The sequence below is a fragment of the Diabrotica undecimpunctata genome, chromosome 1 (assembly GCF_040954645.1).
Source record: "Diabrotica undecimpunctata isolate CICGRU chromosome 1, icDiaUnde3, whole genome shotgun sequence".
In the NCBI taxonomy this organism is placed as follows: Eukaryota; Metazoa; Arthropoda; class Insecta; order Coleoptera; family Chrysomelidae; genus Diabrotica; species Diabrotica undecimpunctata.
Window position 1 is genome coordinate 186,318,301 of NC_092803.1, and position 20,922 is coordinate 186,339,222.

The 20,922-nt window shown below is 34.7% G+C and overlaps 1 long non-coding RNA gene across 1 annotated transcript; it reads left to right on the forward strand.

Moving 5' to 3' along the window:
• Positions 1–1,963: 1,963 nt before the first annotated feature.
• Positions 1,964–18,739, forward strand: LOC140441711 (uncharacterized). Its single transcript, XR_011951030.1, has 2 exons — positions 1,964–2,341; positions 18,565–18,739. It is a non-coding gene; the product is annotated as an uncharacterized lncRNA (long non-coding RNA).
• The last annotated feature ends 2,183 nt before the right edge of the window (positions 18,740–20,922 follow it).

Consider the following 20,922-nt stretch of genomic DNA (forward strand, 5'->3'; position numbering starts at 1 on the left):
TTTTATAGATGTGGTTTAATAAGCTGATTGGTCTATAGTTTTCTAGGTGCGCCTTGTCTCCTTTCTTGTGTAGTAAAATTTTTACTGCATTGTTCCATGTCTTTGGTATACAACAATCTGTTAGACAAAGGTTAAACAACATTTTTATTTGGTTGAGAAGGGCACGTCCACCCATCTTTATAGCTTCTATTACGACTCCATCTTCTCCTGGTGCTTTGTTGTTGTTCATCTTTTTCATTGCGTCCTAGATTTCGCTTAGCGTGATCTCTGGCATAAGCTCTAAATCCTGGTTGATAATTTTGCGTGATGCGGCGGCTTCCAAGTTCTTTTGGTCTTTTCTTTGGTTTGTGTATAGTTCTTGATAGAAGTCTTCTACTATGTGTAGTAGTTCTTCTTTATTTGATATGGGGACTCGTTTTTTGTTCTTTAGTTTGTGTATTTCGCATTTTTCATTGTTTAGTCGTCTTCTCAGGACTTTCAAACTTTTATTCTCTTCTATAGTTCGCTGGACTTTTTCATTCTTAAATTTCCTTAAATCTTTCCTTATAGCTTTTGATACTTCTTTGTTTATTTTTCGCAGTTCTTCCTCGTTAATGCTTTCTCTTCCTTTGCTTTTCTTCTAGTTTCCATTAGTTGCTTTGTTTCAATGGTTATTTTTTCATCTTGGCGTCTTTTAGGGCAGCATTTTACTTAAGCCTCTCGAATAGCTTCCCCGATATTTTCGTTTGGGGCATTTACATTATTCATGCATTTATTTTGTTGTAGGATTTTATTGATATTGCCTTGATATTCATTTAAATTCGTTGGGTCGTTCCATATTGGGTTGGCTTTCTTCCTAATCATTTTGGATCTTTCTGTTATTAAGATCTTTGGCCTTTGGATCCAATTTTACCTAGTGCTGTTTCCTGTTCATCCTGCTTTAGACCGATCTTTGCGTTAAAGTTGCCGCATATAATAGTGTAGTGTGTTGGTGTTTCTTTTAATGCCGCAGAGTTGTCATTGTAGAAGTCTTTAATCTCCTCATCCGGATGGTCAGTTGTTGGTGCGTATACCTGAATAATCTTTATTTTATACCTTCGGTTTAGCTTTACGATTAAATAGGCTACTCTTGTGTATATACTTCTTGTAATTACAATGTCATCTGCAAGTCTTTTGTGTATAAAGAAACCGATGGAGTTTATTTACAATAGAATAAATTGTATAAACTTAAAATTATTGAAAAATTCTCCTCTTTTAATGACGCGCAGTGTATTTTTCATTTCTAATAATTATTTTAATAGTTAAAACTAGTTGTTGTAATCGTTACAATTACACACCTCAAAGCGACGTCCCATTTTAAATAGCTAGAGGACCTTCTTGTGTTTTGTCCATTTGTCCAGAAGACTCATGAAAGTACCTCTTTGTTTAATTTTTTTGTCGTTGCCCCAATCCAACCCCCTTGCCATTCACTTATCTACGACCCAGTTTCTCCAAATAAACCCTGAGCGCCGTTCGCATAAGTTTCGTTTATTTTGCTTGCCCTATCTCCACACCCAGTTACTTCTGTCCCCAATTTTCAACCCCCCATAATAATATGCTCTGTGGTAGGCAAAATATTCGTTACAACTTACACGAAAGCCATTATGTTTTTCTAGATATGTCATCTCTTTTTTAATTTTATTTTTTATTATTTTTTCATATTGACTTGAGTTTTGAGAGTAAATTTATGACACTTAGCCCTCTGTTGTTGAAACAATCAAATCAAAATAAATTGAAAGTTAATAAAAATAAATACGAATTACCCATTATGCTATTGTTTAGAAAAAATCAAATCAAAATTAATTATTAGTCAATAAAAATGAACAGGAATTACCCATTATGCTATTGTTTAGGGAAACATTATTTTTATATTTTTATTATTGAATTTTACGTAATAAAAAATAATTATTATTTCAAAATACTCAGCATAATAAATAATATTTAATTCTAAAATATTATTTATTCTCAGCGTGTAATTATTAGAAGTCACAGCATATTGCAGCATTTTAACTGAAATCCTTATTTAAGGAGACAGTAAACTTAAAAATATTAGCACTTGAACATAGAATCTACATAAATTAGTAAACATTTGTCAAGTTTGTAAAATATATTGTCATATTAATTTATTCTTCCGTTATCATGAAAAGTTTAATAGTTGCCATGATTGTTCTTTCCGCCGTTCATCAGGAAATATATGGAATTGCCTGTAATGGGTGGTGCCCAAATGTCAAATGTGAAGCAAACCTCGTTTGCGATGATTCTCATGTTCTGGTTAAAAATGGAAGTTTTTGTTACTGTTGCGATGCGTGCTATAGAAAATTATGTAAGTATTTATTAAATTATCTTTTTCCTCATATATTTCACACTTATATTTATTGTATCTTTTTAAAATTTGCCATATAAGAGCTCGATATATTTTGATACTAGTCCTTCATTTTTTTTGTTATATTTCTTCTCCTAGGCCCAGACCATTTTTCTTCGAAACACGAAAATTTGTTCTAATATTGTATTCTTAAGACCCGTTTACACGGGTAGAGTAATGATGCAAGTACTTGGTAGAGTAGAGTAACTCTACCCGTAAAAACGCTCAGCGCAGTAAAATAGCGTGCATAGTACGTGGTAGAGTAGAGGGACTAGCAACATGTGGCAAAGTAACTCTACTCTACTACCACCACCACCGCTAAAATATCCACTCGCCTGGCACTCTACCCATGGAACGCGGTAAATTCTGGTAGAGTAGAGTAGGTAGGAGAGTGCATAGGGACGCTGTCATTCCGTCTGGAGTTGTGTTTTATGTAAATAGTGAAAATAAAGTTCACCGAAGATGAACTTCATTTCACTTTTACTTTAAAACTTGTAGAGATGTATGGCGAATACCAGTGTTTATGGAATTTAGGTAGTGTACACTACAGAAATAAAAGTATGAGGCAAGCTGCGGAGGATGAAATCGTCGAAAGAATGGCAAAAGGGGGCTTTGGAGTAAACGAGCTCAAGCAAAAAATTAAGAATATAAGGTGCACTTATAATCAAGAGTGTTTAAAAATACAAAAATCAAAAAAATGGGGTTCAGGTTCAGCCGATGTATACGTTCCGAAACAAGAAAGAAACAAGAAAACTGAAGGCTCACGGGCAAGTTACAGGTTTTTATTACTTGTTAATAAAAAATACAATAAGAAATAAAAAATGTATTCTTATTAAGATAAAACAGCTGAGGCCACGTGTGTATTCCTTCTTTAAAGCCACTATCTCATCCATTCTTTTCTTTGTTACAAAGCGACCTCAGTTACAAATGCATTTGCAAAAGTAGCTAAACAATTTTGAATTAATTTTCTTTTTCTTGAATTCATTTTGTACTAAACAAACACGTACTCCACAGTATACTGGCATAAGTACTATACTTGTAACTCTCCTCGTGTGAACGATATCAAGCCATTTTTGGGAGAGTAGCGAGTAGAGTCGACTCTACTCGCTACTGTACTCTCTTCACAACTCTACTCGTGTAAACAAGTCTTTAGTCTTTTCTTAACAGGTTGATTGCCGATCACCTCGATCGGAGTGCATCGGCCAGCTTCGATGACGCCGGCCACTGCGATCGGAGTGAATGGTATCTCTTGACAGTACACTTTATTATTTCATTATTGTTAGTTTATCATAGCCGCATTCCAGTCTCAAGCGTCTGAGATAAGACTTTGTTTTTACACGTGCATTTGTTGGTTTCGCAGTTTCGTTTGTGGTTCGGTGATAATTTGAGGTTAAAAATGAACAGTAAAGCTGGACCTTCTGGTGTTAATAATAAAAGAGTTAATATTTACATATTAAGTAATATGAAATAGATATTGCAGCTATACAAGAAACTAAACAAAAAGGAAATTTCACCATGGATGTGGGAAACTACGTGTTTTTCAACAGTGGAGACAATGAACGTGTATTTGGGGTGGGATTTTTTAAAAAGAAAACATTTGCCAATCTGGTGATAGATTTTGAGGCAGTCACAAGCAGATTATGTAAAATAAGAATAAGAGGAAAATATAGAAAAGTAACCCTTATAAATGTGCATGCACCAACAGAAAATACAGATGAAGACGTTAAAGATAGCTTTTATGAACAATTAGAACATATGTTTTACAAATTACCATCATATGACATAAAAATAATTGTAGGAGATTTGAATGCCAAGATTGGCAGGGAGGATGTATACAAACAAATAACAGGGGGAAAAAGTAATCATAGAGACAGTAATTTGAATGGAAAAAGGGTAATAGAATTTGCTTTCAAACATAATATGCGAATTATGAGCACTTATTTTGATCACAAAGAAATTCATAAAGGTACCTGGGTATCACCAGATAGACAAACAGTAAACCAAATAGATCGTTTACTAATAGAAGCCAAACATATGAGAGCCATAAAAGATAGCCGAAGTTACAGAGGTGCTGATGCAAATTCGGACCACTTTTTGGTCAAAGTTAAAATGGAGCAAATAATACCCACAATTAATACCACTAGTTGTAAAAAAAAAATAAAAAGATATAACGGTGCACTACTTCAGGAGGGAGAAGTTAAGAAAAAATTCAGGTCAAGTTTAGAGCAGAAACTAGTTCGTATTGAAGAGGATTTTTTACATAAACAAGTCAGGAATTTCTACCAAGAAATAAAACAAGACCGAACCCAGTACAAAACCACATCAAGATATTATAAAGATGAAGAGGGAAATCTGTTAGGTGGAACAGATGAAAAATTAAGAAGGTGGGCCAATGATTTCGAGAACATATTATGTACGGACGACCAAGATGAAAGAGAACAAACGCAACTACAACATGAAGAAGTAAGGGACCCATATGTAAATGAAGAAGTACCTACCAAGGAAGAAATTATAGAGATCATAAAAAACTTAAAAAACAACAAAGCACCTGGTGAAAATGGTATCATTGCTGAGTTTCTAAAAGAAGGTGGCGAAATGGTGCAAGAAGAAATCGCTGAGTTAATACGCGAAGTGTGGATCAAAGAAAAAATACCCAATCAGTGGAAAGAAGCAATCTTATGTCCAGTGCATAAAAAAGGAGACGTTACAGAATGTAAAAATTACAGGGGAATAGCTCTACAAGATACAGTGTATAAGATTCTGGCCATATCAATTAGAAATAAAATTAAAACAAAAGTTGAAAATTGTCTAGGTGAATATCAAGCAGGTTTCAGAGCAAACAGATCGGTAATAGACCAAATTTTTACAATGAAACAAATTTTAGCTAGCTCATATGAATTCAACCTAACATTACACATGCTTTTTATTGATTTTAGACAGGCATATGATACTATAAAAAGAAATAAAGTATATGAAGCACTAGAATATTTTGAATTTCCACCAAAAATAGTAAGACTGACTAAATATATACTCAATGATACTAAAAGTAAAGCCATGTTAGAAGGACGGGTTTCGGATAGCTTTATCACCAATAGAGGTCTGCGACAAGGTGACCCGTTATCAACAGATTTTTTCAATTTGATCTTAGAGAAGATTTTACGAGAATGTAACATCTACACTAGAGGCACAATATATCATCACAGGCATCAATGCGTAGCATATGCAGATGATGTTACCTTAATAACAAGGAGACCTGCAGAATTAAGAGAAATCTTTACTAGAATAGAGAGAATTGCCAGGGAATATGGTTTAGAAATAAACGAAGAAAAAACAAAATATATGGTGATGAGGGGAAACGAAAATCATCTAGGACAGTCCTTTAAGATACAAAGCCCAAGTAAAGAATATAACTTTGAAGTTGTTAGCCAATTTGATTACTTGGGAGAGACACTAACAAATAGGAACGAAGAGAACCAAGAAATCATAAAAAGAATGGCCAAAGGTAGTAAGAGTGCTGGGAGCCTGACTAAGATACTGAGGTCGAAGATAATATCCAGAAAAGCAAAAAAACGAATATATACAACAGTTATCCGACCTACAGTACTCTATGCTAGCGAGACCTGGACACTAAATAAAGATATGGAAGTAAAATTAGATAGATGGGAACGAAAAATTCTTAGAAGGATATACGGAGGTGTAAAAGAGGGTAACGTCTGGCGAAGAAGAACGAATGAAGAAATAATGCAAATATATGGGCAACCAAAAATAACAAGACTCGCTAAAATTCAAAGATTAAGATGGCTCAGACATATAGCAAGAATGAAGAAAGGAAGAGTTCCCAATGAATTAATAAACACGGAGGCTGGTACAAAAAGAAAAAGAGGACGCCCCCGAAGAAAATGGCTGGAGTCGGCAAAATAAGATCTGAAGTCGCTGCGGGCACAAGATAGAAAGAAATGGAAGAAAACCTTTGAAGCCTTGGGCCTTTGAGGCCCGTTGAGCTGAACTATATATATATATATATATATATATATATATATATATATATATATATATATATATTGTTATGATATGTAAAATCGAGAAAAATATTGGTTTGTTTAAAATATTTCAAAGTTCAAAAAAAAAACATTAAAATAATTCAGATAAGTAGGATAATATCCAACAAACATTTCGGAGAAGGAAAGTTATTAAATTCTTGGATTGCCTGTACGAAACAAAATGTAAGCTTTACATCAATCATTTCTTTGTTATACTTGAGTGACCCGCATAAGTTTAAGTGAAAGCCAAAGAATTGAACGGGGTTTTTCAAAATCCATTAATGCAGTGATTAAAGACAATAGAAGGGATTATAGAAAGAGGTTTTTGTTAGTTTTTAAGATTTATAGAAAAATATTATTTGTAAATAAGTTTTAGGAAATTTATAATTATAGGTAAAAATTTGTTTGTTATCGAAATGAAAAAATGGGGGAATTGTGACGAGTTTTGATTGGCGGAGATTGAAAAAGGTGGGATAAGTATGTAGGAGGGAGTTTAGCGAGATTGGGGAGAGAGAAAAGATATAGTCAGTTGGTTTCCAAATCTTCAAGAAAGAACAGTGTTTGTTCTCTGTCGGTTCCCGAAATGTAGCAAGCAGTAGTGTTGAATGTTAGTGAGTTTTTGTGGAGTTAGTGTATCTGACAGAAGCTGAAACAACAAAATATTGTAAGTCATATTTCTCTACTTATATTCCAAGAGTCACTGTTCAGGCCAACGAGAGATTCAGTTTATCGTAAAGAGAAGATATTCCAAGAGTCAATTTTTCACTCGGGCCAACGAGAGATTCAGTTTATCGAGAGGAGAAAGGCTATCATAATTTGAATGATTTGTGCTTTTGAAGGAGATCATTAAGGACGATATACTTGCAACAATCTGATGTAAGATTGCTGATTACATAGGGAGCGGTTGAGAGGAGAAAATATAATCTACAAGGAACAAGGATTTGGACCACTCATCATCAGAGAGAGATAATTTTGTTTTCTGCAGTTTTTTCTTTTATTGATAACACAATTTTTACACGTAATTTAGAAAGGATATAAATATTTGGATTAGGAGAGTTAGAATAGTTTGGGATTTTGAGATTTCAATTAATATTGTTTGTACCATTAATTTTTGATTGTTCACGTACGGAGAACAAAATTTTGAGAATCCTTATATGAGATTTGTTTATTGAAAACTTTTGAGTGTGAATTATTTCATTATTTTTATTTCAATATATAGTGTTAGATCATATGTGTTTTTTATTGTTCCGGTATTCTCTGGACCTTACCTTTCACATGTAATAGCATAGATATAGAAGCACGAATTGAACCCTGAGATAAAAGAATTAAAAATTGTGATAGAGTCATAATCATATCATTTAAATAATATTAATTATTAAAACAAATTAATAAGCTAATTATTGCTTGGCGCACCAAGACTTTAAATATCACAATAACTGGCTTCCAAAACGTGGGGCTTGAAAATATCGCAGCTTTACATTTGAAGGAAGGGAAAGAGATCTGGAATAAGTACAGGTGATCCAGAGATAAAAACATATAACATTGAGGGAATTTGAATTTGAAAGTATTTTGACAATTTTTTCCAGGGAATATAAATTTGATTTATTGATTGATCGTAGTTAGTGGATATTTACTGCTATTGAATTATTTGATTTTATTTTCTTTACCAATCATACATTTGATATTTATTTTGAATTAATTGAATTTTACTGATTGCATATTTGATATTTGTCGTGAAAATTTAATACATTTGGGGAGAAATATTGTCGTGTTCTGAAACATATAGAGTGTTGTAAAATTTCACATTTGGCGGGGACAAAAACAATAACAAAAAGTAACAACATGTCTGTCACAAGGAGGCAAAGTAAAATGCAGGAAAGGAAGGAGGATAACAGAGAAGATGAAACAATTTTGGAAGAAGTATCGGATAATGAAGGAAATGTGACAATAGTTGAGGAGAAAAAAGAACTATCAGGAATAGATAAAATATTACAACTAATGCAACTCCAGTCACAAAAAATGGATAGAAATCAACAAGAAACATCACTAAAAATGGAGGAAACAAAACAAACAATGAGCAATATAGAGCAGCGTTTGGAAAACTATGAACAGGAAATTAAAGGATGTGTTGAGGGGATAAAGAAAGAACTGATACAACAACTAGAAGAGAATAATGAAATTAAAAATAAAATGGAAGAACAAGAAAAGAAAGTAGAAAATAAGATCAAGAAAATTGAGACTGTACAGAAAAAGGAATTAGAACAGTTAGAAACAAAATTTGAAATGGCTTTACAAGAAGACAAGAAAGAAATAGAAAAACAAATTGAGGATATCAGAAAACAACGAGAGATGGGAGACAGGAGAGAAGTACTCATCCAAAGTTCGGGTGACATAAAAATACAATTTGGCGGGGATATTCGGAAAACACACCCAGTACCGTTTGTTAAAAATTTGAAAACCAAATTACAACATACTAGATATTTTGACGATTGCAAAGAAACAATTAGAAACCATATGAGAGAAAATACAGCGTTACTGAATTAGAGTTTGCCAGTGTGTTATTTTGTGTAAACAAATTACGTTTTTACCTACTTGGGGCAAGATTCACCATTGAAACGGACCACGCAGCGTTGATACACATAATGAAAAATAGGTTGGTAAATAATAGAATTCATAGGGGCATTCTTTTACTCCAAGAATATGATTTTGAATTTAAATATATCAAAGGAACGGACAATATTTTGGCTGATGCGTTGACGAGAGATGAACAATTCCGCAAAGAGGATCACAAAACTCTCCACGTAGGCATGAACATAATGAGAGAAGAAGCAGGCTTATTTTCGTTGGCTAAAATCAGGGAAAATCAGGAAGAATTGAATGAAAGAGAAAAGCAAAGGGCTGAACAAGAAAATAACCTATATTTTAAGAGGGTCGATGGTAAAGAACTCTATGTAATCACGGAGCAAATGGCAAAAGAAGTTTTTTTAAAGTTACACTGTGACAACGGACATATTGGAAGTAGAAAGGTGTGGCTTATGTTCAGGGAGAACTACATTTGTCGACAGGACTATACAATAGCCAAGGAGGTGACTCGAAATTGTGTGACATGCCAAAAGTGTAAAAGTAGGAACTTTAAAAATGAAAACGTCACAAAAAACGTCGTAGCCCGGAAGAAACTGGATATTGTTGCTATTGATATGTTGAGCGATTTGATACCAACAACTCAAAGGAATAAACACATATTAGTTATGGTGGATCTTTTCTCAAAATATGTTAAATTGTACGCATGCAGAACCACAAAAGGAATTGAAATACTTAGGAAGATAGACAATTTTATAGAAACGGTGGGAAGACCAGACAATATTTTATTGGACAATGCGACATATTTTAGGAACGAACGTTTTAAAAGGGAATTAAGAGAGAGAGGCATCGATACAAAATTTATAAGCATCCGTCATCCACAGAGCAACCCATCGGAGCGTTTTATACAAGAAGTCACAAAATTTCTACGAATTGCCGCGGAAGAACATCATCGACATTGGGACAGAAAAGTGTTTGAGATCGAGACCTATTTGAATTGTGCTCCAAATACGGTTACCAAAGAGACGCCTTTATATATAATGAAAGGAACAATGCCTACAAGACCGTGGGAAGACACCGCCCCCAAACAATACGAAGAAGTGATCGAATTGGTTCAAAGAAGATTGAGACGAAGTGGAGAGAAATATCTCCAAAGACAAGAGAGAACCCGAAGAAGAAGGCCGATCAAATTCCAGAAAGGAGATAAAGTCTTAGTGAAGGCACTGAGGGTGTCGAATTTACAAAATGGTATTTGTGCTAAATTGATGCCGATATTTGAAGGTCCATATAGGGTCAATACGGAAAATGGGGTAAATAGTTATGAATTAGCGCACATAGAGACAGGAAATATACGGGGTATTTTTAACATTCACGACATCTATCAATATCATGAATAGATTTTAATAACATGGTGAAATAATTTGATCCTAGAAAACTTTTGTCATTTTTAAAATTTAACAAAGAGTTTTCGGCAGATCAAATGGCGGGGATTTGTTATGATATGTAAAATCGAGAAAAATATTGGTTTGTTTAAAATATTTCAAAGTTCAAAAAAAAAACATTAAAATAATTCAGATAAGTAGGATAATATCCAACAAACATTTCGGAGAAGGAAAGTTATTAAATTCTTGGATTGCCTGTACGAAACAAAATGTAAGCTTTACATCAATCATTTCTTTGTTATACTTGAGTGACCCGCATAAGTTTAAGTGAAAGCCAAAGAATTGAACGGGGTTTTTCAAAATCCATTAATGCAGTGATTAAAGACAATAGAAGGGATTATAGAAAGAGGTTTTTGTTAGTTTTTAAGATTTATAGAAAAATATTATTTGTAAATAAGTTTTAGGAAATTTATAATTATAGGTAAAAATATAATCTACAAGGAACAAGGATTTGGACCACTCATCATCAGAGAGAGATAATTTTGTTTTCTGCAGTTTTTTCTTTTATTGATAACACAATTTTTACACGTAATTTAGAAAGGATATAAATATTTGGATTAGGAGAGTTAGAATAGTTTGGGATTTTGAGATTTCAATTAATATTGTTTGTACCATTAATTTTTGATTGTTCACGTACGGAGAACAAAATTTTGAGAATCCTTATATGAGATTTGTTTATTGAAAACTTTTGAGTGTGAATTATTTCATTATTTTTATTTCAATATATAGTGTTAGATCATATGTGTTTTTTATTGTTCCGGTATTCTCTGGACCTTACCTTTCACATGTAATAGCATAGATATAGAAGCACGAATTGAACCCTGAGATAAAAGAATTAAAAATTGTGATAGAGTCATAATCATATCATTTAAATAATATTAATTATTAAAACAAATTAATTAGCTAATTATTGCTTGGCGCACCAAGACTTTAAATATCACAATAATATATATATATATATATATATATATATATATATATATATATATATATATATATATAATATTTACAAAAGAAAAATTACCAAAAAACAAAAGTTATGCGAAAAAGAATTATTATGGTATTTGGAAAATGACGACAGTAGTGATGAATTTAATCCGAATATAGATGACGGTGAGTGTAGTTCAAGCTCCCAGACTGACGAGGACAATAGCAATAGTTCTAATAATATTACTAATCAAGAAGTAAAAAGTTCTTATATTAAACAATGGAATAATACGAGTAAGCTTAAGCAACTTGTGTTTAAGGAAACTTAAAATTTACTAGTGCCTTTACCAGGAGATGGTACACCACTCGATTTTTTTCAAATAATCTTTAACGACACATTCGTGCAAGCTGTGGTAGATAATACAAATTCTTATGCAGTTAAGGTATTTTTATGTCCAGAAACATCTGCCAAATCTCGAATTACAGCTTGGAAACAGTTAACTGTGGACGAATTAAAAATATTTTTGGGTCTGTTGCTCCACACGGGAACAATTAATTTGAGTGATCTAAACGACTTTTTATTTGACATACCAGTTTTAGAAAATATATGGCACGAATAAGATTCCTTCTAATATTGACGTGTTTGCATTTTACGACTCCAAAAACACCTGCAACTGATCGTCTTGGAAAGATCAGATCTGTAGTAGATTTTTTCAATAAAAAAATGAATGAGATTGATTACCCTGGAAGAGAGCTATAGTTGGATAAACCTATGGTGCTGTGGAGGGGCCGTCTACAATTCAAGCAGTATATTCAAAATAAGCGCCATAAATATGGCATTAAATTACACATGCTCACAGAACCAAATGGCCTAATTTTGAAATTTCGAATTTACGAGGGATCTTCAGATGTATATAGTGGAATTGGACACACGGTAACACAAAAAATAGTGTTACATTTACTTGAAGAGAAACTTGGTAAGGGACATGCCGTATATCTAGATAATTTTTATAATAGTGTTGAGTTGGCGTCTATGTTACTAGAGAAAAATACATACTGTACTGGAACTCTAAGAATAGATATAAAAGACAATCCAAAAAAGGTTACGACAGCAAACTTAAAACGGTGAGAGAATATATCTGCATTTTCTGATGGAGTTCATGTTGGAAAATAACGTGATAAACGCATTGTACGTAAATGTACCATACATTAGTACAGAGTTTGGCAGTGAAATGGGTGTATTTAGAAACAAACGAGGAGAGGAATCAGAGAAACTCAAATCTATTTTCATTATTCATCATAGAGCCTATCTTAGGGTCTACCCTGTAACTCTAATTTTTTTTTCCAAAGATATGAATCACTTGATATTCAAATCATCTTGTTTACGTTTACGCCCTTGGTTAGTATTTTTTGAGCGCTTACTAGAGGATGACGTACTAGGTTGAAGTTCTTCATTATATAATGAAGTATTGGCGTTGGAAGTTCCCGTATTAATTTCAGCCTGTGATATATTATCATCTGCAATATATTCTTCAGTTAGAATTCCATTATTTTGTAATAACAGGTCATACTCATCATTAAGTGAATCGCTGTGAATAATCTCAGACATCATATCTTTTTCTTAAGTTGATGGTAGATTGCCAGTCAGGTTGCGACATATCATTAAATCTTTTAAGAAAATTAAACTTTTAAAATGTGCCCAAGTGTGTATATTTTATATTGTATACGTAGGTGTTTTTGGGGAATTATTCAAAATGAGGGGATCAACAAAAAGATGTCTACTTGTACTTTATAGATTATGAAAAGGCTTTTGACAAAGTCAAACACGATCAGCTAATAGAATGCTTGCAAAAAAAGAACCTGGATCCAAACGACATTAATACAATACGTGAACTCTACTGGAACCAAAACGCCTTTGTCACAACTGAAATAGGTGATACTGAAACCATAAACATCCAAAGAGGAGTTAGACAAGGTTGTACACTATCACCATTATTATTCAACTTTTACTCAGAGGACATCTTTGCACATGCTCTAGAGGAAGCACAAGAAGGAATAAAAGTCAATGGAAAAATCGTAAACAATATCAGGTATGCCGATGATACAGTAATGATTGCTGGCAGGGAAGAAGAACTACAAATTCTGTTAATCAAAGTAGTGCGAGAAAGAGAACTATACGGCCTTAAGGTGAATGTAGAAAACCAAAACAATGGTAATTTCAAAAAAAAACTTACTTACTTACTTACTAGCCAACGCCCACCCTTCGCATGTTAGCCATTTGGTGGCGCGCTGACCAGTATAGACGAGCTGTTTCTCGTAGGCGATCTTCATCCTCCTCGGGTGGGTCTGTTTTCAGAGCTGGGCACTCTGGAAGGTGAGCAGCATCCATCTGGGGCTGATCACATAGTGGACAGTTGTCATTTTCGCGGACGCCGATGCGATGTAGATAGAAGGCCAGGTAGTCATGCCCCGTAGTTGTTCTGAACACGGCTACACTAATGGGTCTCGGCAAGTTGCGAGGATTGGTGACTCTATTAGGTGGGCCCAAGATTTTCCAGCACCGGCTTGTATTTGCTGCTCTTTTATCTTCGCTTTGATTCGTCTTTTAATGGTGGACTTTGCTGATGTGTACGATTGGAAGCTAGGGGGCTGTGGAAGAGTAGTGCCTTCTTTTGCAAGTTCATCCGCCGCTTCATTTTCTTCAACACCGACATGACTAGGGATCCATTGTAGAGTAATCAGCCACCCTTTTTCCATCAAGTTCGATAGTTGGACGCGGCAAGATATTGTTTTGGCATAGTCAGTGTATCGATTTGTCTACAGAGCGAGGATTGCGGCTTGGCAGTCGATGAAGAAGGCAACTTTTTGGGGGTGTTGGAAATTCTCAAGATTTTTTGCAGCTTCGTGTATAGCAGCAATTTCGCCGTCGTAGTTGGTGAGAGGGTCACTCATAGCTATAGAGCCTTTGAAGAACGTTGAGACATATCCTGCTTCTGTTCTTCCCGAGTCCGGCATCGAGGATCCATCGCAGTAGATGTGAAGCCACTCATGTGCTGGGTACTTGGTGTGTATCGTCTCTAGGGCGGCTTTCCTTAGGGCAATGTCTGACGATAAGTGCTTCGGGTCGTTATGGTTTTCAAGCAGTAATTCTGTGTTTGGTAGACAGCGGGCCAGTGTGGTTTGCGCTGGGAAGGCGGTGGCTTCCGACAGGACAATGTGGTATTTTCTCATGATTTGGTTTGCTACTGTAAGCGGAGTGGTTTGTGTTTTAAGACGTGAGGCTGCTTGTCTATATTCGTCCCATTTTTGTGGAAGTATTCGTCTTTGCCTTTCCCAGAAGGTTAACGCGTGTTGCTCTCTGCGGCATTGTATTGGTTCAATACCGGTCTGGGCTTCCATTGATGTAATCGGTGTTGATTTTGGAGCACCGGTGATGACGCGAAGGGCAGTGTTCTGGGCGACTTCAAGCTTGGAGGTGGTGTTTTTACTCGCAGTTATTGTAGCTTCACTCCCATATTCTAATATCGGCCGGACATAGGTTTTGTATGTTGCTACCAGGACATGGTAGCAACACCTTGCGTGGCGCCCCACTTTGTTGCTGTGAGACGTTTGAGCAGTCGACATCTCTTTGTGGCTTCCTCTGCAATGTCGTCGATTTGAGATTTTCACGTCATTTTCTTATCTATGTACACCCCCAAGTATTTTGTTAAGTCCTGTCTTTCCAGATCAACTCCTTTATACGTCAGCTTGACAGCAGTCTGTTTTGTTGAAAGGCTAAGTACTTGATATACGGTTTTGGTTGTACTGACTGTTAGGCAGTTTTTATTCTCCCATTTTTCTAGATTTTTCAGAGCCTGGTTCATTACTTCCTCGAGCGCTCTCAGACTGCTACTTGATGCCCATATTAGGAGGTCATTAGCATACAGGAGGACTTCCACACCAGGTGTCTCTCTAATCATTTCGAGCACTTCGTTTATCATTAAGTTGAACAATTGACAGCTGATGACAGCTCCTTGTGGCAGCCCTTGTCTTTGCAGTCTGAATTTGGAACAGTGGTTGTGAAATTTGACTCTCTGATACCTTTCCCCGAGAAAGGATTTTATCCAATTGAATCGTTTGCCGTCAACTCCGGACTTCGCTATCTTGTATAACAGCAAACCTCTCCATACTGTGTCGTATGCAGTTTTGAGGTCTACTAGCACTGCTACTGTTGACATCTTACGGTGGAAAGCATCCTTGACTTTTTGGGCAAAATGGACTACATGGTCCATGGTGTTCCTGTGTTTCCTGAAGCCAGCTTGAGCGTCGTCAATCAGTTCAAGATGGGTTAAGGCTCGGTTTAGTCTGCCCAGAACCATTTTTTCGGCTACTTTGCATAAGGAGCTTGTGAGGGATATTGGCCGGTAGCTATCAGTCAGGCTCGGGTCTTTTCTTTTCTTTAAGGTGGGTATGACCTCGCTCTTCCTCCACTGACTTGGGACTCTTGAATTCCATGTTAGGTTAATCAAATTCAGAATGGTGCCTTTGGCTGCGGCTCCCAGATATTTAAGCATTTCCGGGTACAACTCATCAATCCCTGCTGCCTTGTTCGTTTTTGTGTCAGAGAGAGCCGCTTCCAGCTCCAACACCGAGAAATCTTCTGAACAGATGTCGTTTATACTTTTGCTCATCCGCCGGGGAGGGGGATAACGCAATAGTCTTGCTCTCTTCCTCTTATTTATTTTAATATTACTCACTTTAGTGTAGTGCTTACAGAGTTCGTTTGCTATATCGGCATGTGTAGTGAGTTCTCTAGCCATGCCTCTCATTGGCATTTGCTGTTGCTTGTTTCCATCGTTGTTTAGCGTAGTAACGAACCTGTGCGCTTTGACGCCGTCTTTTCGGAAATCGAGCTTAGCAAGAAAGGATTTGAAATCTTCTCTTTTACCTGACTTAATGGCTTGAGTTAGGACCGCTTGCCTCTTTCGAAGCTCTATACAATCGTTAATTTGCCTGGATTTTTCAGCTTTTCCTCTGGCTTTATTTCTGGCAGCTTTCTGGATATGTAACAGAAATTGTGCTAAGGAGTCTGGGTGACTCTATCCAGTGTAGCAAAAGGGTGAACTCTAAAATGTACCTTGATACACTAGCGAACTAATATGTGGAATAACGGAAGATGGAAGGGATTTGATAGAAATATATTATGTAAAAGAAATAAATAAAGGGTAAATATGAATTTTAAAATATAGCAGAATTAAGTGTTGGCTAGCAACTATGCAGGAGAATGACCACTTGACACTCAAAGAAGGATTCGGCCAATTTGCATACCCTACAGAGACCGTAAGATATAAGAACTAATGACAAGAAAACTACCAAGAAATAAACAGATTAAAGATAATAGTTGCTCTAATGAATGCTTGGGCGCCAGGAAGTTAAATGTTTTCTTCCGAGATATCTTGTATTGCTGAAATATGAAAGATAGGTACTAATTGAAATATTAAATTTTAACCACAACTTTAATAATTACCAAACTTAGGTACAGACTATGTTAAATGCTTATATACTAACCACCACCTCTTATATACAGTTAACTTAGCTATATTTACAGTAAATCCCTGAATATAATTATAAAACAATTTACCCCCGATATACCCCTTAATTTCAAATCGTGACAAAAGTTATGCCCAATAATAATGTATAAATAATAAATATAATTATATACTACTCACTAATAGTTTAGTTTTCCTTCAAGAATTGTCTAGGTTTTCAAGTGAAAAACTCTCTGGATATGTGTGCACACGATAACCTAACAAAGAGAAATTCAAGGGAGAGTTATAAACTCATCCCTTGGTAGACAATAAATAATTAAATTAAGTTACAATGATTAATGTTTTAAGAAAATTGAAGGTATTTATTATTAAGGATATATATTTAAATTAAAAGTGGAACCAAAAGTTAAAACCTTGAAGAGGACGTAGCAAAAGTTATTTAAAATAATTGAATGAGAAACAAAAGTATAAGTAAGTTCTTCCTGCCGGTTTCCGTAGGTTGCCCTTGAAGATGATCCGGTGGAGAACTAGACTCAGGTGGTAAAAGGTACACCAAACCTGGATTCCCTGTATCAGGTACTCTTAGACAAATAAGTCAACTTAAAATTCTTCTTAAATTTCCAATAAAAACCAATGAACTTGAAACTTCTTCCCCTTGTCCTTAGTAAGTACAATCCAAAAAAACTAAAAAGATTTTCTTCCCCTGACTTCTGGATCCCCTGACCCTGGCAACTGGATTCTGGGAGTAAGCGGCTAGGGTGACCCAACTCAAAGTATCCTCGTACAAACAACAAAATAACTCAAATGATTTCTTCTGAAAAACGAACAGCTCTTGACAATAAAATAAACTTAAACTCAATTCGGGAAAAATGGCACTTCCCAGCCGCTACTATTCTGATCGAAACGATCTTTCTTCGATCACATCCAGTTGACAAGTCCCTGTTGAGGTTCTACACGTCATAGAATGGATGTACTTTCAGAATCTTACCACTGGTGGCGCGGTTTAATGCCAACCTTAGAAAATAAGATTTACTGGGAGTTATTTAAATATTTAGTTTAAGAATTTTCAATATGAATTTAATTTAGAATTAAATTAAAGGATTCCAGTCACAAAAAAAGGTAAACGATTATTTAAGTAACGGACTCGTTACAGATAGCGTTGGGGACCAGAAAGTCTTATACCCTTTAATTTGTCCTCGCGGTATGCACTTTTTTGCACATTTAAGTATGGCCTCACTTACTTTCTTTGTTGCTTCTTCTGGTTCTTGTAGTGTTAGTTGAGTTAGGACTTCATTTGTGCATTCCCTGTATCCTCCCAATCCAACCCCCTTGCCATTCAACTTATCCACGAACCTAGCTCTCCAAATAAACTCTGAGTGCCGTTTGCATAAGAATCGTTTATTTTGCTTGCCCTATCTTCAGTCCCAATAATTTCTGACCCCAATTTTAAATCCCCTGTAATAATACCCTATGTGGTAGGCAAAATTTTTCATTACAATGTGTACCGGTATATACCAATCAAATACATTCTAAACAATTCCAAAATTGCGATATTATTGATTTTAAATACTTCCACTTAGCCATCTCTTCTAATTTTTCCCTGTACCATAATTTTTGTGTTTTTGTTTGCTTACATGTTTTTAAAAGCAATTTTTTTTGTATTGTAGATGAAGGCAATTCTTGTCAGGGACCAAGGATTTGGGGACGCCGTCCACTCCAGGCAATATGTGTAGATGGATTAGTATGTAACTCGAAAGGAGTATGCGCCAAAACGTATCATTAATTATTATAAACGAAAATTTTTGTGTACGTGAATAAATGACAGAAATGATTTTCTAAAAATTATTTTATTATTTGTATATACAACGATTACATTTATATTTTTAATTCTAGCAGTTTAAAATGTCTGTAGACAATAACCATACGCTTAACGTGCCATCTTTGTTTATTGCCCCTTGGTAAGTCGAATCGTGACAATTATTCACTTACAGCTGAATTTTCAGTATATTCTTATGTCATAGGTACCACAAAGTAGAAGTTTTCTTCATTTGTTTCCTTCGCTTTGTTATGTCATCATTATTAATACTGCCACAGACTATTCCAGCCAAATTAAATAAAAGTAAGTTTTTACGGTGAATTTCAAATGGACTAAATTTTTCCGAGGTTTCTCATATTTCCCGCCCAGTGAAAACTATGTAGTTATTCATATTCCGACGAGCTACCCCAGATTAAAAAAAAGAGACTTCTAGCTGCAATGGAAGCCAATATAATGTAAATTTTTCCTACGTGTTTCAATTTGAAGTTCCGATCTCGAAAAAAAAACGGTGCTGAAACAGTTATCCCCTCCACTTTCTTATGTCGATCTTTCGAAAGTACTTTCGTTTCGAAGGGCTGAAGGTTTCAAAAAATTGGATGAATTTTATAGCCATAAATTTCAATATAAAATTTAGATTTTCTTTCTTTTCTTCTTTTCTTTGCAAATTTTACTTCTTAATGTTCATAATCACTGGAGATATGATTTTTAAAAAAATAGTCCCTAACTTCGGTGCAATTGGTCAAAGAAGGTTTTTTTTAATGTTTTTTTAGCAGCTATCCAATGCTTGCACGTACAAGTCTGTAGCTTAAAAAATATAGAAGTTATTAAAATTGTGTATAAGTAAAAAACATACCCCTTTTTCAAACGTTTATTTTGTAAATAATTTCCATGAAAACGCAATATGCGTTTAACTTCTGAGATAGTTTAAGTCTTAAAGAATCCTATGAAATTTGCTAAATGTGACTAGCACCATTAATAGAACAAGTTCAGTAGTTTAAATATTTAGCCTCAGGGGTAAATAAATAAAATTACTTTTAAACTATTTGACCGATCGGGGGGAAATTTCCCACAAATTTAAAAGACGGTAATTCCTCGATGTTCAAATGTAATAATAACATTTTATTTTGTTAATAAAAAATTAATAAAATTTATAAATTAGTGCAAAAAAACTGCTTTTTTGCAAATATCTCCGTAAATGATTTATCAATTTAATTTAAAAAACGGGAAAATAAAGATATTCTTGATATAAAAACATTATTTTTAAAATATTGTTTATGTAAAATATAAGGCAAAAAACTTATAGACAAAAAATCAAATTGTGACCATAAATTATTGTTTTAAAAAAGCGAAAGGTAAAAATACGAGAACTTTTTCATCTATTCGTCATCTAGTAACCCCCACCTATGTCTTAAAAGCTTCAGATATCTGCGAAACATTTTTTGACCTTTTTTTTTTAATCAGACTGGTCTACTAGTGCACGTTCAGTCAACAGTTTACCGAATATTCGAACAGATAAAACCATAAAAGAATATTTCTATTGATAAATAAAAGTTTAATTCCACCTTTAAAAATTATTTGTTAATGTCTCAAAATTTATAAATATGTAAATGACAGTTAAAGTGTCCAATAGATATATCTAGTATTAAAAATACTTCCTGAACTCCAGGCAGACCCGCCTAAGTAGAAGAGCGATTTCAGATAGGCATAAAGCAAAATTTCAAATTAGAAATCCTCAAAATCTGTCAAGGATTTACTACACGTATATTATGCTCTCCAGATCCGTCAAGGATTTGTCTCTTTGGGGACAAGAAGTGTGTAATGTCCTAAAACATTCTCTTGTATAAACCAATAAGTTCGTGTCAGAAGGTTTTGGTGTAAGAAGTTCTCCTATAGTTGATTGGAACCCTCCTTAGACACCTAGGATTACTACATATACACACATATTACCTTGACTCTCAATATATTTTGCAAAAAATTCGCAAAGACATTCCAAAGACCTTGGTAAGTAGTAAGTAGTATTTTAGTTTTAGGATTTTGCTTCTTTTATTGTAATACTAGCTGCCCGCCCCGACTACTAAAACAAATAAGACATAATCTTCGGTTTAAAAATAAAATCACAATTAAAATAAGGGGTATGGAAGCAAAACCCGCCCAGTCACATTTTTGGGAAATTTGCGTTTGATACGGGAATTTGTTCTTCATGTGTATA